At 46.6% G+C, this 16,266-nt stretch overlaps 1 protein-coding gene across 4 annotated transcripts in view; it reads right to left on the reverse strand.

Annotated features, from left to right (window-relative positions):
• The window catches only part of VDR (vitamin D receptor), a 109,008-nt gene extending 106,566 nt beyond the window's left edge, over positions 1 to 2,442 (reverse strand). For 3 of the 4 annotated variants that reach the window (XM_084836800.1, XM_084836801.1, XM_084836803.1), the window contains exon 1: positions 1,983 to 2,177. The gene's annotated coding sequence lies outside the window, so the exon portion shown is untranslated. Of the gene's footprint in view, positions 1 to 1,982; positions 2,178 to 2,337 lie in introns of those variants that run through there. The other variant, XM_084836809.1, reaches the window with a different exon arrangement.
• Positions 2,443 to 16,266: the final 13,824 nt, after the last annotated feature.

Below are 16,266 nucleotides of genomic sequence, written 5' to 3' on the forward strand. Positions count from 1 at the left end.
ATAATGCATACGCCTTATACAAGTAATCTCTGGTTTAATTCAATTCTGGCCCTCCAAGTAATCAGACTGCTGTTGAGAAAAGCTCTTATTTACACATTACAGCACTAGGGAGTTCAGGAGGACAGCATCACTGCACGTGATCACAGCCAGATCTATGGCCTGTGCTCCCTGTCTGGTATGTCTGAGGAATATTTCCCTTGCTGCATTACTTGAGTCTCACAAACAAGACTAAGCACTAAGCTTTTTCTTTTCTTTGAGATTGCTCTACTGTGTCAATACCAGAAATAGTAGGTGATAAGTTAGGACAATGCCACATGCAAGGAAAGTACAAGAAAATGTTAACACTTTTAGCAAAAGGGAAAACTAGCCTGAATTTAGAGGGTGTTTATTCAAGAAGCCTATTGCAAGAGACATCTGAAGCTAAGCCTGGAAAAAGTTCCCATATCTATACATCCACACCAGAGCTAACTCCAGGTTTGAAGGAGCCTTGGACAAAGCGGCCACTGGCGGGTTTCATCTTGTCAGTGGCCCTCTTCAAGCTTCTATGGCAGGGATAGACAGCACCACTTTGAGTAAAAGACAGCTGCTAGTTTAATTTCCCACAGTGCTCTGAAGTGATGCCAGGAATTTGTGGAAAATGCATATGGCAGCTAGACCCACCCATCCACCCACCCCTGCTCAAAACACCACGCCAGATTTTTATTTTTTGTATGGCGGGCCCAGGACAGGACATAAGCAGTGGACCCTGCTAAAGGGTAGTGGCCCCGGCAGCTGCACAAGAATGCCAAGTGCTGATACTTGCCCTGATCCACACACAAGGTTATACCTTTGGAGGAAAAAGGGAAGCAAGTTAGAAGGGGGAGCACACTGATCACAGATCAGTCCATGCAATATCCATCTGGAGAGGCGTGAGGCACAGAGCCAATTGTGGATGATGAGGACGATATTCACACACACTGCAATGTAAAAACCTTAACCCACCTTCATGCCAATTGTTCACATAACAAGTAGATGTAACTCACACACAAAACTTTTAAGCAGCCACCTACACATACATTCTCTTTGCCTGTTTGTATGAGTGCCCTCATCACATGGAAGCATGAAACTATGCTCCTGCAGCTCAACTTTCAAGTTTCTGTCCTATTCATTTGGAATTATATCCCGCTCTGCATATTGCAGATCATTTTAGAACCTTACATTTTTAGATGTTCGCTATAGTAGGGATACAGCCTTTCCCCAACCTCATGCGCTCAGATGTGTTGGACTATAACTCCCAGCATCCCCAGCTAGCCAACTGGAGTTCAACACATCTGAAGGGCACCAGGTTCAGGAAGGCTGGATACACGAACAAAGAGGGAGAAAAGGCCAATAGAATGTGTATGAGAAACATGGTCTCCGTAGGATAGGAAAACAAAAGTTGTAAGACCTGCCCTCTCCCTTAAAATGGCTTTATTCTTTCAACCAACCAACCAACCCCTCAAAAGAACTCCTCCATATTAAGTCAAATTAACTTAAAATATACTTTTAACAGATTACCCATATAATTCACTATTATTGCTTTAAATTGTTTCGCAACAGTGTGGAATATATGGAAGTTAAAGGAAAGAAAGGAAGACATTAAGAAAAATAGAGTGATATATATTGATATCTATATTGTGGCACGCAGACACTCTTCGCTCTCTCAACTCTTATTTTCCTTCCCTCTATCTTATACCCCCACCACACAAAAAACTTCAGTAGTAATATTCACCTTTCCTCCCACCCCACCCCCCCAACTTTTTTATAGCCACTTCCACTTTTTCCCTTGACGGTGGAAAACGTGCCGCCTCCCCCGCACGCAACCTCCCCGTGTGCGAGTCTACACGTTACACACGTACACACTCCTGGGCAAGAGTGAGGGAAGAGGAGCAGACCACAAACTCACTCGGCCACGCGCCCTCAGCCGAGCCCTTCACCCCCGGAGACCCCGCTCAGTTCAGTACCTTCGTTCCCTGCCCCGGCTCTCGCACTCGCCCGCCCTCTACCCCATCCAGTAATCGTCTATTAACTGGAAATCACCCTCTGTCTGGCTCCGCCCTGCCCACTCCTCCTCCCCGAAATTCCCCAGCCCCGCCCAATAGGGGAGCAAGGCTCTACTCGGCTCGTCCCGCACAGACCAATGGCATTCTGCGGTTCCGGGTTCTAACCCCGCCTCTCTCGCCCCTTCCTAACTTGTCTCCCTCCCGCCCCCCCCCCGTCGTCCTGTAAATTTGACAGTTGCAAGCTGGGCGCGTGAAGCGGGGCGGGGAAAAAAAGACCCTCGACCCTCGTTCCCGATGGGCGTGTGCTCCCCTTTACCTTCGTCTCACGAAGGGGCACGTGATCTGCGCACACCCAGCCTCACTCAAGTTCTGTGAGGTAACGGCCGTCTATTCTCGGGGCGTCCAGCGGCAGGGACTCCCTGCCGTTCATTATCTGGCATATTTACTCGGAAGTAAGTCCCACTGAGTTCAGTAGAGCTTACGCACAAGCAAACGTGAATCGGATTGAGTTACCGTTGCGCTGCATACTGTGTTGTATTATAAACACTGAGACAGCTATCTTACTCACACTTCCCTGGGAGTAAGTCCCATTGAACGCAACAAGTTTTACTTCTGAGTAGACATGCATTAGGTTGGCACTGTTAATCAGAGACAGCCTCCGCCTCACTCTCCCTTCCCTTCAGTATCTACAGCAGGGGTGGGCAGAAAGTAGATCTCCACATTTTTTAGACTTCAGTTCCCAGCATCCATGACGGCTGGCCATTGCTGGTAGGGGCTTCTGGGAGTTGAAGTCCCAAACATCTAGAGATCTACCTTCTGCCTATCCCTGATCTTACCGCAGGGTTCTCCAACCTGCTGCCCTCCGATGTGTTGGACTGTAAGTCCTAGCATCCCCCAGCCAGCAATCCAGCACATCTGGAGGGCACAAGGTTGGGGAAGGCTGATCTACAGACTTGTAGTGCATATACATGTCTACTCTGATGAAAGCCTTGTTGAATTCAATGGGACTTGCTTCCTCATAAGGATTGCTGTCTTATGGTTTATGCATCCCAGGGGGGCTGGTTTATAAAGATTCCTTTGTTGCGGAGAATCCCGGGAAGTGTAGCTGAGTGTGGGCACTCTTAGCATCCTCATCAAATTACAGTTCCCATCGTTCTTCTGGGGTGGGGGTGGTGCAGTGAAACTCATAAAAACAATATACATTTGTAGTGTAGATATGCTGAATCAAATTGAACCTGAACTAATATTAAAACTAGACTGATTCCCTTAATTTTCTCCACCATACAAAAACAGAGCCTGAGACTGAAAAACAGGCTACTCGTTTGGAATAATAGTTTGATTTAAGCTAATGATGTGCTAAGAAGATACATGCTCTGGCCCCAATCAGGATCAACTGTGAGCTCATAAAGTCAGTATCTGGGAGAATTGTTACATTTGAGAGGTATGTCCAAGGCAAGCTCTGGTGTTTTTAAGGGCCAGGAAGCAGCAGGCAAGAGGTGGGTTGTTGGTTTTGTTTCCAAGGTTTCTTTCCCATTGACACCAATGGGAGGGAAATTAACAAATTCTCTTGAGTTGAATAACCAAGGATAACTTTTAGGCTTCCCCAAGGATGACATTTTTCTGTGGAGAAGCTGTAGGAGAATGAGGCCACCAAAAAATGAAACCTGTAGCCTAATGACTGCATGATCACTCAGGTGTTGTTTTTTAAAAAAAACACCTGGCAGCCCTCACCCCTGATTCCACGTAGTTTGATACTTTCCTGTCTCAGATTGAAAGTACACGATTTGTCCTCTCTGTATGGAAATGAACAGGTTAGTGAGGTAAGCAAGCCACCCACGTGCGTGCCTTTTTGTCAGGAAGGAAACAATGCGTCAGCATAGCGTGTACACCAAGCAAGGATCCAGAGTATTTAGCCGAAATAAAAGGCAAATGGTTGTTTACTTTTGAACACCTCAGACATTGTTAATTGCTTGTGGCCATAAAAAGAGAGAGATGGATTAGTCAGTTCCCAAAGGTTTGAAAAATAAATAAGACCAGGGGGTCTAAAGCAAGATCTGTGTTGTTTCTCTTCCCCCAAGAGTGACATTAACTTCCTGGGAAAAGGAAAATGGACACCACCAGGCCCAAGACATAAAAATAATGGCCTTGTTTGGTAAGGCCAGAGCAGTACCTTTCCTGGCTTACAGGGAGTTGTCTAGTAGAGAGTCTCAAACCTTCTTACTACATCAGCTCCATACCATGTTGCAGGGAGAGGACTCATTAGTGGTCAGCCTTTATAACAGTTCAGCACCGTTTGCTCAAGTGTCCGTGTGTGTTTTACTGCATACCAATTTAGATCCTCTCCAAACTCAGTCCCCTGTTTTGCAGCCTTTGGATCTAGCTATGTGTTGTTGTGTTGATGAACACATTAATCTATCTTTTTTTTCCTTTCTAAAATCATTGATTGATTCTCTTTGTTTTAAGTTTTACATATAGTGTGAGCCTTATTGTTCACAATAGTTAAGCACACTTAGAGAGCAACCTTATTACCCTGAGACAGCGTCTGGGGAGGCCTTAGGCTAGTTCAGATTTCTGAATCCAAGGTTGGTCTCAGGAGTTCAAGCTTGCCACCCTTGCAGTCAGCAAGGCTCCCCACGCCAGCTGCCCCTCTGAACTTGCAAATACAACCTCGGAAAGGGCGGAAAGAGGGAGGTTCTGTGGGTGGGGTGGGGTGGGGAGGGGAGAGGAGGGGAGGGGACTGGGGAAGCGGTATATGACGCCTCCCCAGTGCCTCAGCTAGATGGGTGAAAACACCTGTCTAGCACAAATGCAGAGTGGAACGTGGAGGCAAAGATCGCCTCTGGCGCTCCTGCTGCTCTGCATTGGATGGCTATAAGCCTCCAAGTTCGGAGGCTTACAGCCATCCCCATAGGACTGCACCCTTAAGCACACTAAAATCAACAAGTTTAAACAGGCTTAACTTTGCATTGGATAATGGCAGGGGTAGGCAGCAGGCACCAAGAAAAAATAAGGTAGGACACCTCCCCAGGTGCCCACAGACACCATGTTGCCTATCCCTGGATTATGGCTATGGTGTTTTTATAATACCTCGCTTTTCACAAATATACAACTTAAGGACAAGAGAGCAGGGAGGAACTGAAGACAAGTAGCAGCAGTCCTGAAGCAGCATAAATTCTCCCAAAGGCAACCAGTATGCCTCCAGAGCACCCCACAGCTTCTTCTTGGCAGCCACCGCAAAAAAACACACACCACACCCTCAAGACTTCAGTCACTTTCACTGACTATATGCCTGCTGTTAATCTGTTTATCTCTAGTTCCAACTCAAACTGGTGGGCATGTGTGTACAATAATTAATAGCCTCCACCCAGCAAAACCCATAGGTATTTTTTAAAGAAAGAATCTTCTACTCATCGGTGTCCATTCAGAAAGCAAGTTTAGCTATTCGCTGTATGAAAACCTAAAGAAAACGTTCCTCATAACAAACTTTCTAAAACCCTTTTAGTCATCCATGGGAATATTTTTTTAGTCCTTTTTTAGTAATCCATCACCATGAGGTTTTTATTATGCCCAATATATATACCAATGTTTGGCACACTATTGCCTAGTTGCCATGGAGCCATAAAACCATTCATTTACCTTCCTAACCATGCTGCATGAGAATAAACATCGCCAGTTCCTTCAGCCTCTCTCAAACACTGTGCATCCCCAGGCCATTTAAGGAGAAAGGACAGGTTTAGGTGTGGCCTTATCCATGCTTGTCTTCCCACATCCCATTTGTTTCATTACCTGTTTTTACACTTGCCATGCCTTTACATCAAAATTGTCAATCTGCTTGTCACAAATGACAAGATCACGTCATGCTCCCTTCCCCTTTGAACTTCTGGATATTGTTGACAACAGACAGGGTCTCCTGGTGGCTGTCTTAGATGAAACGCTGTGGGAAGTTACCAGGAGCTCTGGCTGGCATCACAGATTTAAAAATGAATAAATCCTAAACTGATAATTCCATTGTCTAGAAACGACTTTCTAGTTACTTTTGATGCCTCCCTGCCACTTTCTCCTGCAATGTAAAAGTGACAACTGCCCATAAGAAAGAATGGAGAAATCCAGGAATTTAGTATAGCTATACCTAGAGACTGTCTAGCTGAGAGTCCTGCAAGGCCTGGTCCCTGCTTCTCTGGCTCATTACACCTGGCCTGGGAGGGACAGGCCCTGACTGACTGACTCCAGCTACAATGGTTCCTGCCCCTGTGGTTATTTTTGCTGTCTGGATTTGCTTTTTTCTCCTTTGTTTGACCTTAGTATATTTATTATTGGATTGTTTAATCCTACTGTATATTTATTAATGTCATATGTATTTATGTGTATGGCTATTTAAACCTTGTTATGATGTATAATTGTTAATTATTAGGAAATGTTATATTCTATTGTGTAAATTGTCTTGATATTGTTATAAGCCGCTTTGAGCATGGTTTTACCATGGAAAAGCGGCATACAAATAAACTGATGATGATGATGATGATGATGATTAAGTGCCAGCATGTTGTCACCCCAGTCCCCAGCAAAGCAGAAGCAAAGACAGAAGTTCATGCTTTTCCAAACTCAGGCCTCTTTGTGTGTGAAAAAATGTATTTTACTTATTGATTAACTTAGGTTTTTTAACATTTAAAAATATGCTGCAATTCAGTTACAGCCCATAGGTATTGTACTCCATATTACCGGGAGGGGGGGCGCTCTTGCTGCTTAGAATGGCTTACAACCACTCTTCAATGTGTTTCGTGCTTTTATCAACATGTTGCAGTTGTGTGTGTGTGTCTGTGTGTGTGACAGAGAGAGAGAGAGAGAGAGAGAGAGAACCACCACTACCCTGTATAATGATCTCCACATATCAGAGGGGGTTGAGGGCCAAACTGGACATAATGCAGGAGAACCATGAACAGGATATCCTTTTTTTTTTTTTTTAAACATCAAAGCAGCCCCCACCTCCACTCAGGTCAGGGCTGCCATTTTGTCAGCTGAAAGGTCCCTCAGAGCTGCTATTTGAAATATAGTTATGTGGGGCATTCCAGAAAGCAAAACAGCATAGGAAAAAAGGATTAAGGGTGCAATCCTATGTATGTTCAGACAGAAAGAAGTCCTACAACTCCCAACATGCCCCATGCTGGCTGGGGCATGCTGGGAGCTATAGGACTTTTTTCTGTCTCAACATGTATATGATTGTGCCCTAAAAGAACCTTTCCCATGACTAGCTTGATGTTAAAAACACATAAACACACGATATTGTTCATAGATGTCTAGAATCATATCTAGTTTAGCATTAGATTAATAGCGACTCACAACAATTCTGTAATGCAGACTATAAGAATGGTAATTTTCTTGATCGTTATTGGTAAAACATCATAGTATGAATATTTCAAGTTAGCTCATTCTAAAGGGTCAAAAGAACTGGACAAATAATTAACTACTGTATTGTCACAGTTTTGGTGCATTTGTAAATTATGAATCTTGGCAACATGATGGCACGGCACCTAATTAGGATGTATAGAATCATAGAATAGTAGGGTTGGAAGGGGCCTACAAGGCCATCGAGTCCAACCCCCTGCTCAATGCAGGAATCCAAGTCAGAGTATCCCTGACAAATGGCTGTCCAGCCTCGTCTTGAAGGCCTCCAGTGTGGGAGAGCCCACCACCTCCCCAGGTAATTGGTTCCATTGCCGTATTGCTCTGACACTCAGGAAGTTTTTCCTGATGTTCAGTCGGAATCTGGCTTCCTGTAACTTGAGACCATTATTCCGTGTCCTGCACTCTGGGATGATCAAGAAGAGATCCTGGCCTTCTTCTCTGTGACAACCTTTCAAGTACTTGAAGAGTGCTATCATATCTCCCCTCAGTCTTCTCTTCTCAAGGCTAAACATGCCCAGTTCTTTCAGTCTCTCTTCATAGGGCTTTGTTTCCAGTCCCCTGATCATCTTTGTTGCCCTCCTTTGAACCCTCTCCAGCTTGTCTGCATCCTTCTTAAAGTGTGGTGCCCAGAACTGGACACAGTACTCCAGATGAGGCCTAACCAGTGCTGAGTAGAGGGGAACTAGTACTTCCCGGGATTTGGAAGCGATGCTTCTATGAATGCAGCCCAAAATAGCATTTGCCTTTTTTGCAGCCACATCACATTGTTGGCTCATATTCAGCTTGTGATCGACAACAATTCCAAGATCCTTCTCGCTCGTAGTGTGGTTGAGCCACGTATCCCCCATCTTGTAACTGTGCATTTGGTTTCTTTTTCCTAGGTGCAGAACTTGGCATTTGTCCCTATTAAATGTCATTCTGTTGTTTTCTGCCCAGCACTCCAGTCTATCCAGATCACTTTGAATTTTGTTTCTGTCTTCCAAAGTATTAGCTATCCCTCCCAATTTTGTGTCATCTGCAAATTTGATCAGCATTCCCTGCACCTCCTCCTCCAAGTCATTAATAAAAATGTTGAAGAGCACTGGGCCCAGGACTGAGCCCTGCGGTACCCCACTCGTTACCTCTCCCCAGCTTGAGAAGGTCCCATTGATAAGCACTCTTTGAGTCCGATTCTGTAGCCAACTGTGGATCCACCGGATCGTTGTTTCATCTAGCCCACTTCGAGCAAGTTTGCTCATCAGGATATCATGGGGCACTTTGTCGAAAGCTTTGCTGAAGTCGAGGTATATGATGTCTACAGCATTCCCACGGTCTACAAGGGAGGTGACTTGATCAAAAAATGAGATCAGATTTGTCTGGCAGGACTTGTTTTTGACAAATCCATGTTGGCTTCGAGTAATCACGGCATTGTTGTCAAGGTGCTTCCAGATGGATTGCTTTATGATCTGCTCCAGAATTTTCCCAGGGATTGATGTCAGACTGACTGGTCTGTAGTTCCCAGGTTCCTCCTTTTTACCCTTTTTGAAGATAGGGACAACGTTAGCCCTCCTCCAGTCATCTGGCACTTCCCCGGTCCTCCATGATTTCTCAAAGAGAATAGACAGCGGTTCTGAGAGTTCTTCTGCCAGTTCCTTTATGACTCTAGGATGCAGTTCATCTGGCCCTGGAGATTTGAACTCATTCAAAGTAATGAGGTGTTCCTTGACCATATGCCTGTCGATCTCAAGCTGCAATCCTGCCCCTTCAGCCTGTACTTCGCCTTTGCCAGGGGGGTCATAGACCCTCTTTTGGGAGAAGACTGAGCCAAAGTAGGAATTGAGCACCTCTGCCTTTTCTTTGTCCTCTGTTATCATTTTGCCATCCTTATTTAATAGCTGAACAACCATTTCTTTCCTCTGCCTTTTACTATGCACGTAGCTGAAGAAAGCCTTTTTGTTGTTTTTAGCATCCCTCGCTAACCTCACCTCGTTCTCCGCTTTAGCCTTCCTGACGCCATCCCTGCAATTCTGTGCTACCTGCCTGTACTCTTCCTTTGTTACTTGGCCTTCTTTCCACTTCCTATATGTGTCCTTTTTTGTTTTCAGGTCATCCCTAAGCTTTTTGTGAAGCCACATTGGCTTCTTCTGTTGTCTTCCACCTTTTCTTCTTGTTGGAATTGTTTGTGATTGTGCCTTGAGAATTTCCTTTTTTAAAAGTTCCCACCCATCTTGGACTCCTTTTCTCGCTAGCATTGCTTGCCATGGGACCTTACTGATCATTGTTCTGAGTTTATTAAAATCAGCTTTCCTAAAATCCAGGGTACGCGTTTGAGTACACTCGGCTTTTGCTTCCCTTAGAACCAAGAACTCAAGTACAACATGGTCGCTTTCCCCCAGAGTTCCTGTAACTGCTACTTTCTCCACTAAGTCATCTCTGTTGGTTAGGATCAAGTCAAGGATAGCCGATCCTCTAGTTCCTTCCTCTACTTTCTGTAGGAGGAAGTGATCCGCCACACAAGTCAGGAATTTCCTGGAGGGGCCATGTTTTGCAGAATTTGTCTCCCAACAAATATCGGGGAAATTGAAGTCCCCCATTACTACTACATCATGCTTCCTTAAAACATTGGCTATTTGCTTTTCAAAAGTTTCATCCTTGTCTTCTCCTTGATTGGGTGGCCGGTAGTAGACTCCGACCACCAGGTTCCTTTTATTCTTTGCTCCATTTATTTCAACCCAGATGCTCTCGATGGGGCTACCAAGCTCCTCCTCCTGTATTTCTGTGCAGAGATATGTATTTTTCACATACAGTGCAACCCCGCCTCCCTTTCTGTTCCTCCTGTTCTTTTTGAACAAGTTATATCCTTCAATTGCTGTATTCCAGTCATGAGAGTCATCCCACCAAGTCTCAGTTATACCTATCAAGTCATAATTTCCCTCCTGTATTAAGAGTTCAAGTTCGTTCTGTTTGTTTCCCATACTCTGGGCATTAGTATATAGACATCGAAGACCATGTGCTTCATAGTCTGGCTTTCTTCCTACCTGTGTCTGAAGACTATTATTGGACGCTATCAGAGCTGTTCTCTCCATTGCAGTGCATGCGCCTACGTCCATTGTTACCCCCAACATTACATCTCCCTTCCCCGTAGGATTCAGTTTAAAGCCCTCCTGATGAAGTTCTTCATGCTGTGGCCAAACACATTCTTCCCAGCCTTTGTGAGGTGCAACCCATCCCTAGCCAACAGCCCATCTTCCAGGAAGTATAGCCCGTGGTCCCAGAATCCAAATCTCTCTCATCGGCACCACCTTCGTAGCCAGTCATTCACCCGGAGTATTTTTCGTTCCCTTTCTATCCCTCTTCTAACTACTGGAAGGATGGATGAGAAAACTATCTGGGCCCCAAAGTTCTTGAGTTTCCTTCCCAAAGCTTCAAAGTCTGACGTGATCTCTTCGTAGCTCCGCTTGGCGGTATCATTTGTTCCCACATGGATGAGAAGAAAGGGATACCTGTCAGTGGGCTTTATGAGTGCAGGCAACCTTTCAGTCACGTCTCTAATCTGTCCTCCCGGGAGACAACATACCTGGCGAGTCCACGGGTCTTCGCGACATACTTGGGTCTCGATCCCACGCAGCAAGGAGTCTCCCACTACTACCACTCTTCTCTTCTTCTTCTTGTAGGCCTGGGTTTCATCGCCTCTGTTTGACTGACCTTTAGCCTCTTGCTCACTCTCATGCAGGTTCCCCTGTGATTCTTCCTCTGCAGGCTGTCCTCCAGTCTCATCTGCAAGTACCTGGAATCGGTTCCACAGCTCCACCGCTTCCACTGGTGCAGAGTGTCGTCTAGTTCTTCTTCTCCTAACTGTCACCGTTTTCCAAGGAGTATCCTCTACTCCATTTTTCTTCACCTCAGCATTTCCCACTGCCTCATCTTGCTGTTGCTCTTCAAGCTTCTGGTCCGCCCTTTGCTGCTGTAGTTCCCCCATTCTGTCCAAGAACTCTTCGTGTTCTCTTATTCCCCGGAGGGTTGACAGTCGCCGCTCCAGTCCACTTACTTTTTCCTCCAGCAGCGTGATCAACTTGCACTTGTTGCAGGTGTAGGCCATGTTGTTCTCAGGCAAGAAAACAAACATTGCACACACCTTGCAGGTCACCACCACTGGAGAGTCTTGTCCTTCCATAGCCTCTTTTCCCTTTTTGTGTCTAGCTTTGTGATTGTTCTAGACTAGCCTGTGCCTGCTCCTCTACTCAGTAGAGGTTAAAAGCAGAGTCCCACTGGTGTGGAAGTGTGTGTTACAAGACAAATAAATGAAAAAAAAGTTAGTAAAAAAAAAAAAAAAAAAAAATAAAAAAAAATGTTAGGGGCCTCCCCCTTGACCTCCCCTGCCGAACTCCCCTGGCCAACTCCTGTTTGCTCCCCCTGTCCGCTCGCTCTGTTCGCTCGCTCTCTGGGAGCTTGCCTGCTTCTGTAGTCCCTGGACCAGCTGGAGCAGCTTGCTCTGCTCTGCTCTGCTCAGCTGGGAGGCGGGAAACAGACTGAAGCTTCCCGCCCAGTCAGCTGCTGGGAGTACTCAGGCCACACCCCTCCAATTCAGTTGGAGCTCTCAGAAGCTCCTGGTGAGCTCACAGCCAGTCAGAAGGATAAAGGGCAGCGCCCTGGGCTTCCTGCAACCCACTTACCTCTTAGCCTCTGTCTCCTTTGTCTCCTTTGTCTCTTCAACCACTGCAACTCCCCTGGCCAACTCCTGTTTGCTCCCCCTGTCCGCTCGCTCTGTTCGCTCGCTCTCTGGGAGCTTGCCTGCTTCTGTAGTCCCTGGACCAGCTGGAGCAGCTTGCTCTGCTCTGCTCTGCTCAGCTGGGAGGCAGGAAACAGACTGAAGCTTCCCGCCCAGTCAGCTGCTGGGAGTACTCAGGCCACACCCCTCCAATTCAGTTGGAGCTCTCAGAAGCTCCTGGTGAGCTCACAGCCAGTCAGAAGGATAAAGGGAAGCGCCCTGGGCTTCCTGCAACCCACTTACCTCTTAGCCTCTGTCTCCTTTGTCTCCTTTGTCTCTTCAACCACTGCAACTCCCCTGGCCAACTCCTGTTTGCTCCCCCTGTTCGCTCGCTCTGTTCGCTCGCTCTCTGGGAGCTTGCCTGCTTCTGTAGTCCCTGGACCAGCTGGAGCAGCTTGCTCTGCTCTGCTCTGCTCAGCTGGGAGGCGGGAAACAGACTGAAGCTTCCCGCCCAGTCAGCTGCTGGGAGTACTCAGGCCACACCCCTCCAATTCAGTTGGAGCTCTCAGAAGCTCCTGGTGAGCTCACAGCCAGTCAGAAGGATAAAGGGCAGCGCCCTGGGCTTCCTGCAACCCACTTACCTCTTAGCCTCTGTCTCCTTTGTCTCCTTTGTCTCTTCAACCACTGCAACTCCCCTGGCCAACTCCTGTTTGCTCCCCCTGTCCGCTCGCTCTGTTCGCTCGCTCTCTGGGAGCTTGCCTGCTTCTGTAGTCCCTGGACCAGCTGGAGCAGCTTGCTCTGCTCTGCTCTGCTCAGCTGGGAGGCGGGAAACAGACTGAAGCTTCCCGCCCAGTCAGCTGCTGGGAGTACTCAGGCCACACCCCTCCAATTCAGTTGGAGCTCTCAGAAGCTCCTGGTGAGCTCACAGCCAGTCAGAAGGATAAAGGGCAGCGCCCTGGGCTTCCTGCAACCCACTTACCTCTTAGCCTCTGTCTCCTTTGTCTCCTTTGTCTCTTCAACCACTGCAACTCCCCTGGCCAACTCCTGTTTGCTCCCCCTGTCCGCTCGCTCTGTTCGCTCGCTCTCTGGGAGCTTGCCTGCTTCTGTAGTCCCTGGACCAGCTGGAGCAGCTTGCTCTGCTCTGCTCTGCTCAGCTGGGAGGCGGGAAACAGACTGAAGCTTCCCGCCCAGTCAGCTGCTGGGAGTACTCAGGCCACACCCCTCCAATTCAGTTGGAGCTCTCAGAAGCTCCTGGTGAGCTCACAGCCAGTCAGAAGGATAAAGGGCAGCGCCCTGGGCTTCCTGCAACCCACTTACCTCTTAGCCTCTGTCTCCTTTGTCTCCTTTGTCTCTTCAACCACTGCAACTCCCCTGGCCAACTCCTGTTTGCTCCCCCTGTCCGCTCGCTCTGTTCGCTCGCTCTCTGGGAGCTTGCCTGCTTCTGTAGTCCCTGGACCAGCTGGAGCAGCTTGCTCTGCTCTGCTCTGCTCAGCTGGGAGGCAGGAAACAAGTTGTAGTTGTTTTGATTAATGAATCTCATCACTGAAAGTATGTATAACTCTGAGACTACATGATCAAGGTTTATGAATTTGGTCAACATTTTGTACAATTAGGGCTGCTTATTAGATCTGTAAAATGCTGCAGTGGAAGTTACACTCCCATCCCCACCCAGGATGCTTCCAGATGGAGGGATCCTAGCGCTACCAATTAGAAGGAACTGTGTACCTATTCTATCTTTTCTTCCATAATGGATTTTCTGGGGCAAGAAAAAGGATAGAAGTAGTAGTGGGGGAAAATGGGAGGAATACGAATAGAATACATTGTTGTCTGGACCATCATAAAATTCCATGAATGATCCAGGGTGATGGTGCAATAAAAGCCTTGCCTGGAAGCACCCCCAAGTCACTTTCTATTGGTGGCTTTTCTGGATTCCCAGCAAAAGAGATCTCATCCCCAAAGTAGGTTGTTGTAGTAATTAAATGGCCAATTGCATTGCTTTCTCAAATCCCAACCACAGCCCAAAGTTGGCCCTCAGTTGAAAGCGGATGTGCTGTGCTTTTACCTACTAACAACACAATATGGAAATCCAAAGTCCAACTGAAAACCAAGTAGTGCGTGTATAGTCTTCTGCCCCTATGGCTGGGATCCAGAAGACATCGAAGAGAGTTCTATTTTAATATTTCACCTAGGTTGCCAAAAAATACCTAATGCTGTTCTTTTATTACCTTTATCTGGGCCTGAACACACATCACACAAGCCTACTGCACAGCTGTTTTGAAACTTGCTAGAAATTTCCACTGCAGGCAGAAATGGTAATGAGAGTGAGTGATGGAAAGTAGGAATGGTGTAGTTCTGCACGTAGTTGTATATAGGGAAGAAGTAACGGGGGAACGCCAGAACAGCAGTCATTTTGTATTGTAAGAACTGCAAAGTTCAAATAAAGTTCAGTCATTGCACGCTACAATACCGTGTTTGTAGGAACTTCACCAGATATTTGTACCCAGAACTGAGGTATTTCAGCATTACTGCACATATACATATCACAGTTGTGACATCTCTGTATGTGCAACATTTCTGGCTTGCTCTTCCCCATGGTGATTCCTGAAATAGTCCATAGTTTGTCAATCAGTTTCTACTGACCAGCCATTCCTTTGCTTGTCAGTGGCCCAGCTGGGTGGTCAGCATTTCCTCAATGTGAGCTAATGGTACAGTCTTCCCCAACCTGGTGCCCTCCAGATGTTTTGGATGTCAACTTCTATCTCCCTCAGCCAGCATGACCAAATGGTTAAGAATTATGGGAGTTGTAGTCCAAAGCATCATGGAAGGCTCCAAGATGGGGGAAGGCTCGGTTAGAAGATGGTCTCTTGATGGACTCTTGAGTCTTAGCCTTCAGAACTTGAAGGAGGTGACCATCCCGTCTAAGGGGAGGGGCTGATGTAAGGTATGTCTGGGTGTGAAGGAACAAAATGAAGCAGTTTGGGGACAGAGAAAGAAGCACATGGAGAGGGAGGGGGGAGAGAGACGAGTTATTTGTAGATAAACCAAATATTACAAAAATGCTACAAGTCTCATCTGGGGGAAGCCAATACCAGGCTGCACTACCTCTCAAACTTCCTATCGCTTGGAAAGATAGGGCATGCATTACACAATACACTGGGACTACGTTTCATATTTTACTGAGATGGAAGGACAGACAAAAGGCAGTGCTTCTTCACATGACACACAGTTAAACTACGGAATTTGCTTCTATATGACATAGTGATGGCTGCCAACATGGGTGGCTTTAAAAGGGATGTAGTCAAATTCATAGAAGATAAGGCTATTAATGGCTACTAGTCATAATGGCTATATATTTCCTCCATATCAGTATGCTTCTCACAACCAATTTCAGGGGAACATGAGCAGGATGGTGCTTTTGCACTCATGCCCTGCTTGTGGGCTTCCCATGGGCATCTGGTTGGCCAGCCAAGCTCTTATGTTCTAATAAGTCTTTCTCAGTCATGGAGCCAAAGCTGTAGAATGCCCTCCTACAAGAAGCCCATCTGATTTCATGGGGCATACATGAGTCTGGTAGAGCATTTGAGGGAGAACCTGTTACTGACAGTGATTCTCTATTCAGTTGTTATGTCTGCTGGTTCTGCTATGGTGTCTCCCCCCACCCCCACTTTTTGTTGTTAATTGTGTTTTAAGAACGTAAGAACCTTGCTGGATCAGACCAAAGGTCCATCTAGTCCAGAATTCTGTTCACACAGTGGCCAACCGGCTGCCCACGGGAAACCCACAAGCAGGACATGAGTGGAACAGCACCCTCCGGGACACGTTCCCCAGCAACTAGTATACATAGGCATACTGCTTCTGGTACTGGAGGGAGCACATAGACATCGGGGCCAGTAGCCATTGATAGCCCTATCCCTCCTGCATGAGTTTGTCCAATCCCCCTTTAAATCCGTCCAAATTGGTGGTTTTTTATTTGATTTTATTCATGCACTGGGTGAAGAAGTACTTCCTTTCATCTGTCCTGAATCTCCCACCAATCAACTTCATGGGATGACCCCTGGGTTCTAGCATTATGAGAGATGGAGAAAAATGTCTCCCTATCCACATTCTCCACACCATGCATAATTTTGTACACCTCTATGATGTCCCCCCTTACTC

This window comes from Heloderma suspectum, chromosome 2 (assembly GCF_057233095.1).
Source record: "Heloderma suspectum isolate Gila_16-S chromosome 2, 16-S_ref, whole genome shotgun sequence".
Lineage (NCBI taxonomy): Eukaryota > Metazoa > Chordata > Lepidosauria > Squamata > Helodermatidae > Heloderma > Heloderma suspectum.